The 12,683-nt window shown below is 44.5% G+C and overlaps 1 protein-coding gene across 1 annotated transcript in view; it reads right to left on the reverse strand.

Annotated features, from left to right (window-relative positions):
- NELL1 (neural EGFL like 1) overlaps positions 1–12,683 on the reverse strand; it is a 3,816,074-nt gene that overhangs the window by 793,301 nt on the left and 3,010,090 nt on the right. The window lies entirely within an intron of this gene.

The raw sequence follows: 12,683 nt of genomic DNA on the forward strand, positions 1-12,683 counted from the left end.
CCGCTGACATGACGCCGCCACCCTCCTCGCTCTCAACCCCGTAAGACACCCTTAATGCCAAAGATCCTCTCTTAAAACCATGAACAGAACTGTTTCCTGCAGTCACTGTCAATGCACCTGCTCCTCCTACAGTGCCCCCTCGTCCGCCGCAGGCTCTCGAGATGATCGTGCCACTGAAGCCCTGACGTGCATCCTCCTCAACGTACGCTCTCTCCACAGATGTGCCGTAGAGATTTGGTACCTGATCAACACCCTCATTTCCGACGTCGCCTTCTTCACGGATAACTGGACCACCACCTGCTCTGGCCCCGGCATTGCCACCGCAATCCCCAAAGGCAACACAATCCAGAAAAAAAACGGCCCAGAATGCCAAGGAGGAGGACTTACCATCGCACACAAGACCTGATTCCGGCTCTCCACCTCCAGCACGTGCTACCCCCACTCCAACACAGCATACCTCCATTTCCATATCCAGACCTCCCCCAGGACCACGCTACACGGCACCCTCATCTACCGCTCCCCCGGCAACACAGCTCTCACCGACCTCGTCGAACCCCACGCCATCACCTCCATGGACTACATCCTACACAGAGACCTGAATTTCCACCTTGACAACCTCAGCAACCCCGACTCCACCACCTTCCTAGACAACCTCTCCAACCTTGGACTGAAGCGCTCATCAATACCCCCACACACAGAGCATGATACACCCTCAACCCCATCTTCGCAGGAGGATCAAACATCCACTTCAGCCACACCACGTAGCCTCCCTGTACCGACCACCACAGCGTGCACTTCACCTACAACTCCACCACCGCACCCACACTAGCCCCCCGCCCGCCCCAACAGAACTGGAGCAAAATCACAGAAGAACTCCTAAACGCCACCCTCCTCCTAGACCCCCCCATCACTGCGACTGACGCCAACTCCGTAGCCACCGAACTCTACAGTTGGATCGCCAGATGCGCTGACAAGAAGGCCCCCCTCTGCCACCCGGCAAAGCCACACCCCCTTAAGGCCACCGGTTCACCACCGAACTCCAAACTGCCAGGCGCACCTGCAGACGCCTTGAGAAGACCTGGCGAAGCGAGAAAACCACAAAACACCTCAACAACCACAGGAGCGCCCTGAAGTAGCACCACCAGCCCATATGGGACACCAAACAGGCTTTTATCAAGAGCAAAATCGACATCAACGCAACATATGCCAAGGATCTCTTCAACTTCATACAGCAATTCACCAAACTCCTGAGCGAGGCCACAGACGTCACAACTTTTCAGGAACTCTGCAACAACCACTTCAGTGACCAGATGCCGTTCACCACCCCCAACCCCTCCGATGACCACCAGCTGACCATCACCACCTGGTTTCCCGCCACGGTTAAACTAACCACCATGACCATGACGGAACCCCGGTCTGGAGCCCCAATGGACCCCAGCCCACCACACATCTACCAGAGAGCCGACATTGCCCCCACACTACGACTGACCATCAACGCCTCCCTTCAATCCAGCATCTTCCCCGACATATGGAAGTGAGCGGAGTTCAAACCCCTCCTCAAAAAACCCACGTTCGACCCCACGGACCTGAAGAACTATCGTCCCATCTCCCTGCTCCCTTTCACCGCTAAAGTCTTGTGAATGCCCAGCTGACCGCGTTCATTGAAGGAAACACAACGAGACCACCCTCCTTGCCGCCACCGACGACATCCGCATTCTATTCGGCTAGGGACATACCGCAGCACCCATCCTACTGGAACTCTCCATAGCGTTAAACACCGTCTCACACTCCACCCTTGCAGCCAGACTACATTACGTTGGTATACAGGAAACTGCCCTCAACTGAATACGTTCCTTTCTCCATGGCAGAACCCAGAGGATCAGATTTCACCCTTTCATCTCCGAACCCAAAGAGATCGACTGCAGAGTACCTCAGTGATCATCGCTCAGCCCTACACTGTTCAACATCTACATGGCCCCCCTCGCCGCCATTGTCAGACAACAGGGACTCAACACAGTATTCTACGTCAACGACACCCAGCTCATCTTCTCCCTCACAAAGGATCCCGAGGACACCAGGATCATCAAATAAGTGATAGATGTAGCAGTTAAGTAAGGTTTATTGATGAAGTTCAGGTCTTCAGTACAGGATTACAGAAGCCCCATCAGGAGCAGCTCCCTTGCTGCACAGCCCATTCTCTTAACTGACACTCATCCACTAGGCATCCCCAACATTCTATCATCTCATCACACATACCGACATTCCACTGAACATCCACACTGGCTGAGCAGCAAGACAGATAAGCAGGGAAGATGTATTGCACTTCAACCAATATATAACACACCTTCCCCCTTTAAGGAACATAAACAAAGGAATAATAGCAGTATTGAGCATAGTAATAGCAAAATTGAAATTTGCAATAAATCTATAAAGGAATGCAATAAATTAATTAACAAAGATTGACATGACACATGACCACCTGACGGTAAGATTGCGCACGCTCTCTGTTTAAAATTTGAAACACAGCGTAGCCGTTTTGCCAGCCTCAATGTAATACAGACACTTTACTTGTTAAATACACATTGAAAACAAAATGTGTCACACAGATCCTCTCTCACAGCAAGCAGAGAGCCTCATCCATGGAGAAATAGCGTTAATCCATTTCACGATGACTGCAGCTCCAGTACGGATGATAAAATGAAAGGCATACTGCGTTGGAGGAGGGGTTGGATTGAGGACAACTCCTCCAATGCAGTAGGACAGTAACAGGTCCTCCAAAGCTCTGAGAGTACTCCCTGACGTTTTCAGGATATTAAATAGGAGAAGCCCTTGACACTCTTCCACATGTAAACAGGTAGTTTAAAGTGGAAGACGGCTGGTACAGGCACACTTCAGTTGTGTGCAGGCAGAAACTTCTGACCAAACTGGGTATTGCAAAAAACACAGTTGATGGACAGAATGCAGAACAATGTCTTACATTCACCCCAGTACAAATATATAGCCCTAAATCCATTGTTTTATTGCACTGCACACCCCCCTAGATCAGACACTGGCTATATGCAAATCAGCTTTGACCCTGTGCCTCATGGGAACAGTCCAGCCCGAACTACCAAGCCTTGTCTTTCCTAGACCGGAATCAAGCATCCAAGGACCGGTTTCTGGCTATCAGCCTACTTCAGCTCGATAGCTTGACTCCAGTGATGTGGGGAGCCTTGGACTCATGTCTGAGCATACCCAGCCCACTCGGGGTGAAAATTGCAAAAAACACAGTGAAGTATTTGTGTCCCTAAGACTTCAGAACAGGAGGCTAGCACACACAGGCCCTTAGTGATCTTCTTCAAGCAGTTTCATAACAACTGGGAAGCATCAGGATCTGCATTCAGGAACTGGTACATTTCAGTTGTCAGGTAGCAGGTCAGCAAGTAGAAACAGCATGTAGAAACTGGCACATTACCATTGTGGCGACCGGTGGGAGGTCACTGGTGTGGCTCCAATGGTGCCAATTTTCTTTAAAATCTGTAGTTTTAACTTTCAGGAGGTTCTTGTAGTTATCAAGTAAGTTTCTACATAAATCCAAATTTGTAATCCTAAAAGTACATGTAGATTCTTTCTTGATCGTCGCCAGATAGAATAAGTGATAGATGTAGCCGAGGTATAGTAGTTAAGTAAGGTTTATTGAAGTTCAGGTCTTCAGTACAGGATTACAGAAGCCCCGCCAGGAGCAGCTACCTTGCTGCTCAGCCCATTGTCTCAACTGACACTCATCCACTAGGCGTCCCCAACATTCTATCATCTTATCAAACATACCAATATTCCACTGAACATCCACACTGGCTGAGCAGCAAGACAGATACGCAGCGTAGATGTATTGCACTAAAACCAAGATACATCAGATCTACTTCCAGGAAGGAATGAAGGATGTCGCGGCCTGGATGAAGGACAGCTGCCTGAGCTCAACACTGAGTAAACAGTGGTCCTCATCCTGGGACCCTCAACATCCACCTGGAACAACACATGGTGGCCCTCTGCCCTCAAGAGCTCCTCCTCACCCCAACAGACCATGCATGGAACCCCAGCATCATCCTGGACTCCTCCCTCTCAATGACCCGCCAGATCAACGACATCACCTCCACCAGCTACAACTGCCTCAGCATCCTCTAAAAGACCTTCAAGTGGATCCCCCACCAGAGCACAGTAAAACCATCACACACGCACTCATTACTAGCAGACTGGACTACGGATACACCCTCTACGCCGGCATCAACAAGTGCCTCCTACACCAGTTCCAAACCATCCAGAACGCCGCCGTCAGACTCGTGCTCGAGATTCCCCGACAGGAACACATGCCGCAACACCTCCAATACCTACACTGGCTCCCTGTTGAGAAGAGAATAACCTACAAGCTTCTCACACAAGCCTAAAAAGCCCTCTACCAAATCGGACCCAAATATCTTAATGAAAGAGTCTGTTTCGACCACCTAAAAGAAATCTCCGGTCCGCCGACCTCACCCTAGCAGAGGTCCCCCGCAATTGCAGAAGCAGAGTAGGAGGAACGGCGTTCTCCTACATTGCAGCCAAGACCTGGAACAAACTCCCAATCAGCACCAGACGCTCCCCGAACCTGCACGCCTTCAGAAAGGAACTCATACCCTGCTCTTTCACGGATTAGGAGCTGCCCCCCTCCAGCTCCTTGAGACCCTCACGGGTGAGTAGCACGCTTTATAACCCTACTGATTGATGATTGATTGAGTTTTTACCTCAATTCAGAGCAGGGCTAAAATTCCGGTAGCAAAGAAAGGTTTCTTTCAAACTCCGAGGTCAACAGGTTGTGATTTATCTGATTTGGGAACGTTTTTAGATATCTCTGATTAATAAATTATTTGCTCAGTGGAATCAACAGCTTTACTGTTAAACAGTTTGCGCTGAATGTGTGGTTTGTCTTTGCACTCCCTAAGGAATGATTTGCATACTTTTGTTGTGCCAACGAATGCATGTCTTGCTCATCCTAACACATTAGCACCTTTTTGTATTTTGCTTCTTTTATGCATTTACCTGTTTAATTAGCATTAAACGAACTCAGAGCACCAAAAAACTGCAAATATATTTTGCTGCATTTCCAACTAATGTATTTCATGAACTTCTTTGAAATAAAAGATATTTTGCTGTGGTCTTTATTTGTTTTTGTTTGGCTCATTCATGCATACAACACTAACCACACAGTGTCTGGTACCATCACGGCCTTGCATTGGCTCCCGGTCAGACAGCGAATCATGTTCAAGGCGCTGTGTCTGGCCTTCAAAATTCTGAAATCTTCTTCGCCACCGGCACTTGCCAATCTACTCACGCCCTATGTGCCTTCGAGATCCTTAAGATCTGAGGGGCTTCATCTGGCTGTCTGTCCACGCTTTAAGTTGAGCAGGATGGGTGGCCGTTCTTTTAGGGTGCTAGCGGCAGGCCTATGGAACTCGCTCCCGGTACATATCCGAGCTCTTGAGGATGTGTTCGCCTTCAGGCAGGCGATTAAAACTTTCCTGTTTCCAGTGTCTAGCTAATTTTTTTTTCTTTTATTGTGTGTTATGTTACAGCGTCTGTCAAAGCGCCAGGACGCCCCTTTGCTGGGGCAGCTGCGCGCTATAGAAATATAAATAACATAACATAAAAATAACAATGGCCGTGAGATGAAATAATTCATATGCATGCATGTGTTGTGCGGAGAAAATGGTGCAGTGTTAACCTCTTAGGTGCTGCGCCTATTCCAACGGCCGACGGCACCGCTACCTCAGGAGTGCTGCCGTCGGCAGTTGGATGTTCGAACCTCACCTGCGCAATGGAACGTTCAGCACTGGAGCTGGACGTTCCATAGCTGCTAAGAGGTTAATCGCCCTATGTAGAGAACTGTGTCCTTCTTCATAGTCAACAATTGGGATCCAATTAGGATTTGGCTTGGCCTGTAAGCTTTCTGTAGCTAATCAAAGGAGTGCCAAAATTACAGTGGAGGGGGGGGGGGGCAGAAAGAGCAGCAAGATGGAGGGCATATGCAGGAAAACATTCCGCCATCAGTATTTGTATTCACTCAGTTCAAATGCAAGGATGTTATTATATCCCAAGAACACAAAATTCTTCAAACTGATGCATTTTTTCACATTTTTCTTTACTGATAGTGTTTTCACTGATTGTTCATATCTGGCCATGGCTATAAAAAGTAACTTGAAATAATTAACTAGACCATAGCACTCAATTACTATTAACCATAATGAAGAGAATAGGTTTATTGTACCAAACTATATTTAAAATGCTGTACAAATGGTAAGCATTTTGTACATCTGAGGTATTCTATTTTGAGAATTGGAAAATACTAGTATTTTTACTAGGAATGTATGAGCGTAGTGAAAAATGCACTCCATGTCTGTATCGTCAGCAATGTTTTTAAAATGAAAGTGAAACAGCTTGCTAAAAGTGAGGTTTGTTAGAAGAAAACTTGCGAACCCCACACAGGCTATTCTACCACACAAATGATACAGTGGATCAATCTGTAACAAATATTTTTAGGCGGAAATTAAATGTTTCAGCAAAGTTGTGTAAAGTTTCCAAAATGTTCATATATGCAGCATTTTAATTTCTGAATACAATTGTTTTAGTTTAAACTAGAAACTGATATACATATTATTTTAGATATCTTTACATTTTTTGGTAGTACACTATTGAAATGAATGTGTGAAAAATGGGTTTTGATTTCTAAACCTGAACTACGATGGTGGAAAACGAAGATTCATGTGCATCATAGAAATAGAGCATTATCACGATGATGACTCTAATAATGGCCTAGCTGTATACAAGCTAAACATATTTCCAAAATGTCAAAATGAGACAAGTCACCTCATTTTGAAGAACAAGTAGCCAACCAGAACCAACACAACTAAAATGTCTCCACTGGTCTCTATGATAGCAAGTCTCATGGAAATGTTTGTGTCAGAAATGGAGGTCCCTAGTTGGCAGAAGTAGGTACCTTTGTCCAAGTAGGGACCCTTGCTTCTAGTCAGGGTAAGGGGGATGCACACTTTAGATTACCCCCCTCACCCCCTGGATAGCTAGGCAAGACCAGACAGGCCTATTCCAAAGGCAATGTGTAAAGTATTTGTACTCAAAACACACAGTACTACAGTGGTAACACCACAAATGGACACCACACGAGTATCTTTATCTAAACTCTACAAGACCCAAAACGACAATGATCCAACATACATGTAGAAAGAATAGGACTTTAGAAACGTTTCAAGCAACTGAGTTCATAAAAAACTATTGATGCTTGATTTCTCACAATGTACCTTAAAGATTCACATGGCCAAACAGCCGCAGAGAGGGGAAGCATGTAGAAACGAAGAGACGGGCTAGTTCCTGGCAAATTGGGGAGGCAATGCAACAGTTCTGCTGCACGTAGGAGAAGTGAAGCATCCAATCCAGTCTGTAGGGGAAGTGAGCCCATTTCTAGCCTGATGTCACAATCGTGGATGCAGAAAGTAACCAGTGAACATCACAGATCTGTTTTAACAAATAAAAAAGATGGCCTGACGCTCCTATTCTGTTGTGTAATACTCTTTATCTGTAAGTAGTACACTCCAGGGGTTAAGGCCAACAACACCTCCTCAAAATGTCAAGTAAATAGATCAGTGTTCAGTGTACCTACCCAAAGTTCAAGTAGAATATTCATCTTTTGCAGCCACGCAGAACATTCTTTTGTGAATAAGGTTAATAAGTGTGGCCTTTTTCCTTGTAATTTCTTTTATTCTCCGTCATTTTTCTTATGAATTAGACCATGTTTGTTACAAAGTTTTTTTAATTAACATTCTTCACAAGATGAATTCAAGTTGTGCCATGCAGTTTTTGCTGCTGTACATATTCATTTTAGACTATATCCGAAGCAAGAAAGCATGTTGGCTTTTAGTAAAATCACAATCTTCCTATTCATAAGTGGACCAGTTCTTTAGTGGTTTACAACTCTTCAGAGACAGACAACAAGTGTTTCATCCCCTATAAAGCATGCAGCTTTTTCAAGTCTGTAATGGTAAGGAGAGCATAGGTTTCAACTTAACTAATGTAAGAATTTTATAATGTGTCCACCTCTATAAGTGATTTTTTTTCTCTCTTTGTGATATCCAACATGAGTATATTGAGGGTGACAGTCTGTTATAGCATCAATACGCCGTCAATATGGCGTCAATTGATTTGCACATTATGATATCCTTACATGCTGAAATTGCAATCATTAGATCCTCATAAGAGCCTATGGTTATGGTTCTAAATAAATATGATTTGAGAGAAACATTATTTTACCACAGAGCTCACCTGATTAGAGTATTTAACTTTAGGCTCTTATGTGGTAAATCATGATAATTGCACAAACTCTCACACAAAAAACTGTGGGCATAACCTTTATTTGTATTTGTACTATTATTTTCACTTTTATTTCTATTTGCATAATTTTCAGTTATTTTGTATGAACTAATGGGTATCATTTGGGAAAAATAAAATGTGCATGCCATTGCTAGACAAAAGAGGGCACGCAAATTCCAATATATAATCTGAGCACGTAAGGGTATTATGAATATAATTGCAGCATGTAAGGACGTCATTATGGGCAAATAAATTGACACCACATTGACAATAAAATCCTAGGGGCCGATTACAAGTTTGACTGTGCGGGGATACCACCTTGCTGCCGCACTCCAAACACTTATAAGGATCGCCCTCCCTATAATGACTTATTCATTTCCTTTTCTATTACAACGACGGTGGCCAGGGTCGGACTAGCCGTAGCCGGTACCGGGAGCTTCACAGGTGGGCCGGAGGGGTAGGGGCCAGTTTTGTACCGGTGAGGGCTGTTTTCTTGTTGCTGGGGCCGGTTTTGCAGCAGTGCTGCAAAATTGGCCCAATGTAACAAAAGCGAAGCAGTGTTTCCGCCAGCCCCTCCTCATGCCCCCCAAGGAGGCTGGTCGTACTTAATTGCCAGGGCTGGTTTGCAATCCCAGTCCTGCCTTGGCGGTGCTTATAAAACAAACACCTCAATGGGAACATCAAAGGAAGCTTCAGCACGTCATTTACTGAAAAGTCCATGCTGTGTTGGAACTTCTGTGCATGTATGCAGGGGGGCACATGTTGTGTCCCCCTGTGTGCATGCACAAGGCATGAGGCACCTGGGACCCTACATGGCACATTTTGTTTACTCACGGCCACTGTTTTCATGGAGAAAAGATTGAGGTGGTGATAAAAGTCGTAATTTGCTTGACGGGACAGTGGAGTATTGATGCCTCTTGACTTGGCGGTCCCAGGGCGGCGCAACCTGTAGGGGCATAATATATCAGTTGCAAGACTGACACCTCTGCGCCACCACAAGTCTGGCAGTCCTTGAACTGCCAAACTCGCAATAGGGCTCTTACTATCACCGCCAATATGCTCACCATATAGGATATGCATGTTGGGTATCACTAAGGGTGAACTCATTATACACTTCGTATAATAGTTATGTTTACATCTATGCTACCCTTAACATTACACTCTTAAAAAAGACCCAGGCCTTACATCCACATAGGGAATGAAACACAAGTTGGCTGATTTTGAAAAATTGTGAACCACTACAGAACCGGTTTATTTATGAATAAGAAGATTGTAATTTTAATAAAACCCAACATAGGTTTTGGCTTCGGATATAGATTATAAATATTGTCTACAACAGTGAAAAGTGCATGGCACAACTTGAATACATCTTGTGAAGAATGTTAATAACCAAAACTATATAACAAAGCATATTGCAATTTATTACAAAAATTAAGGAGAATAAAAGGCATTTCAAAGAAAAAGGCTTAACTTCGCAACCTTATTCACAAAGGAACTTTGTGTGACTACACAAGATTATAATTTGTCCATGAACTGTGTGTAGGGACACAATCCATACTCATCTGATCACAGAACTGTTTAGCCTTATATTTTTGGCATTGCCCTGCCAACCCCTAAATGACGTCCACGAAATAAAATCTAATGACTAGAATCACAGGACTTTTCAGCAAATCTAATGAGGAGATGGGAAGAAATAACATTTGGATGTTTTCTGCTTTTACAGTAGTGTATGAGAGAGAACATGTTACACCCCCTCCTCTGAAACATTCACTAGGGTAGAGGAGTACATTCATTTTAGACTTAAAGCAATGTGACCACAGTGAAGAATTTTAACACATACTTTTTTAAAGTGGGTCAGCAACTGTAAACCACTAGAGATGCACATAGTACAGTCACCTATGTTGATGAAACATTCATATTATAAGGGCGTGAAAACCCACTCACCTTGTTGTTTTTAGATACAAATGTGAGGAATAGAAAACTGTTATCTAACAGAGCATAAAGGCACTATGGGTAGCACATCGTCTGTCATGCCTGAATGCATGTAATCCGAATGCAGAGCATAAGAGTCAGCAGTCACAAATACATCTTTGCCTTATTTATTCTACAGACGACTTTGCAGGATTTGGTGGATCTAGCCAAGATGTGTTTTGGTCAGGGAAAAAAATGTATCAACGCAGTGTATGTGTGATGTACTGGAAAGGAACATTGGGTTTCGGTCTGTATATTAGAAGATTCAGAGTTCGAACACCGTGAATCAAAAGTAAAGCTAACCTAATTGTTCAAAGCCCATATGTGAGCCAAGTATATCGACTGTAAAGCACAAAGTGGCACTGCAGTCCGATCTAGTTATAGAAGAGGGCATACTTAGACTGCAGTACTGACTAAATATGAAGCAGTTAATGTGTTATTACAAGTTGTCGTTCGACAGGACATCTTCATTCACATTCTATAAAAATGCCAGTGTTTTAAAAAGTTACCTCTCAATAAATGTTCAGATTACCTGTCTAATTCTTGAAAAACAAGTCTGCAGTTTCCAAAGTGCTATATTTTCTATACTGTTATTAGAACATTCCTCAATTCTCCCAGGTAATGCTTCTTGAACACAAGATGTAGGTTTAAGTGGGAAAGAAGTTTACCAAATTCCTACTGGGCCACTGATATAGACCCAGGAATACAGAGCAAACTATGTTCCCAGGGGCAATATACGGGCCCCTGCAGCCACTGAAGTAAACAGGGTAAACAACCTTTAGTTTGGCTGCAAATGCGCATACCATTACTTCGCAAGCGTTACTACGCTTGCGATGTTATAACACGTACCATTAGTACGCAACTTGTTACAACGCATTCGATGTTATGGTATACGCTATAGTTGTTTGGAAGGCGCTTCCATTTCCAAACAACGACGTGCAGATCTGACGTCGCTGGAGCCGGAGAAGAGAGGAACAAGGGAGGAGAGAGAGGTAAGTGTAGTATTTTTGGATCGTGCAGGGGTAGTCTTTTAGGTTGTAGGGTTGTGTTTGAGTAGTTTAGAGTAGTGTATTTGAGTTTAGGGTAGTGTTGGGGGTCATGAAGGATAGTGTTGGGGAGTGGTGATGTGGTGTTTATGTAGTGTAGGGTAGTGTTTTAGGGATTAGGGTAGTGTCGGGGGTCATGCAGGGTAGTATTTCAGTGTAGGGACCGGACTGGCGGTAGGGGCAGGGTTGTGCTGGGTGTAGTGTTTTAGGATTTAGGGTAGTGTTGGTGTGTTGTTCAGGTTGGTGTTTGGGTGTAGGGACAGGACTGGGGGTCTGGGGAGGGTTGTGCGGGGGTAGTGTTTTAAGGAATAGGGTAGTGTTGTGGTATTTTTGAAGTGTAGGGTAGTGCTTTATGGTTTAGGGTATGTTTGGGGTGTCGTGCAGGGTAGTGTTGTAGTGTAGGGAGCAGACTGGGGGAAGGGTAAGGGTCCTGTAGGGGGTAGTGTTTTAGGGATTAGGGTAGTGGTGTGGAGTTTGTGTAGTGTGGGGTAGTGTTTTAGGTTTTAGGGTAGTGTTGGGGGGGGCGTGAAGTGTAGTGTTAGAGTGTAGGGTGCAGAAAGGGGGTAAGGGGAAGCTTGTGTAGGGGGTAGTAAATTAGGGTTTAGGGTAGTGTAGTGGTGTTTAAGTAGTGTAAGGTAGTGTAAGGTAGTGTAGTGTAAGCATGATTTTAGTGCAATATTTTTAATTAGCATACATCATAGTGAGTGCATTTATAACTATTTGTGTTATAAACGCATGCGCAGTTAAAATTTGCGAAGTAATGGTTTATGTTAAGTCAAAACATCACACTAAAATTAGCGTAGTAATGGTATGCGAAGTATTGACATACATTGTCAACGACCTTTAGTGCGCAGCTGCTAGTGCCATACCATTACTTCGCAAGTGTTACACTGCATACCATTAGTATGCAAGTTGTAACATCGCAAGCTTTGTTACAACGCATGCGTTGTAATGGTATGCGCTATCCACATTGTTGTTTGGAAGGTGCTTCTGTTTCAAAACAACGAAGTGCAGATCTGACGTTGCTGGAAGCCGCTGGAAACTGGAGAAGAGAGGAACAAAGGAGGAGACAGAGGTAAGTAGAAAATATTACATAGAACGCAATGCCCCCAGGGCTGCTGTAATCTCCTGCTGCCCTTGTGCTTGGAAAATTGAGCGGCTTTGAAGCAGCCGCTCAGTGTTTCACTGCATAGGCAGAAACCCGCCTGCACTTTTACAGGGCATTAGAGATCCCCTTGTAGGCGGGTGCAGTGAGTGAATGCACCCAACAGCAAG

Source organism: Lissotriton vulgaris, chromosome 2_2 (genome assembly GCF_964263255.1).
Source record: "Lissotriton vulgaris chromosome 2_2, aLisVul1.2, whole genome shotgun sequence".
Lineage (NCBI taxonomy): Eukaryota > Metazoa > Chordata > Amphibia > Caudata > Salamandridae > Lissotriton > Lissotriton vulgaris.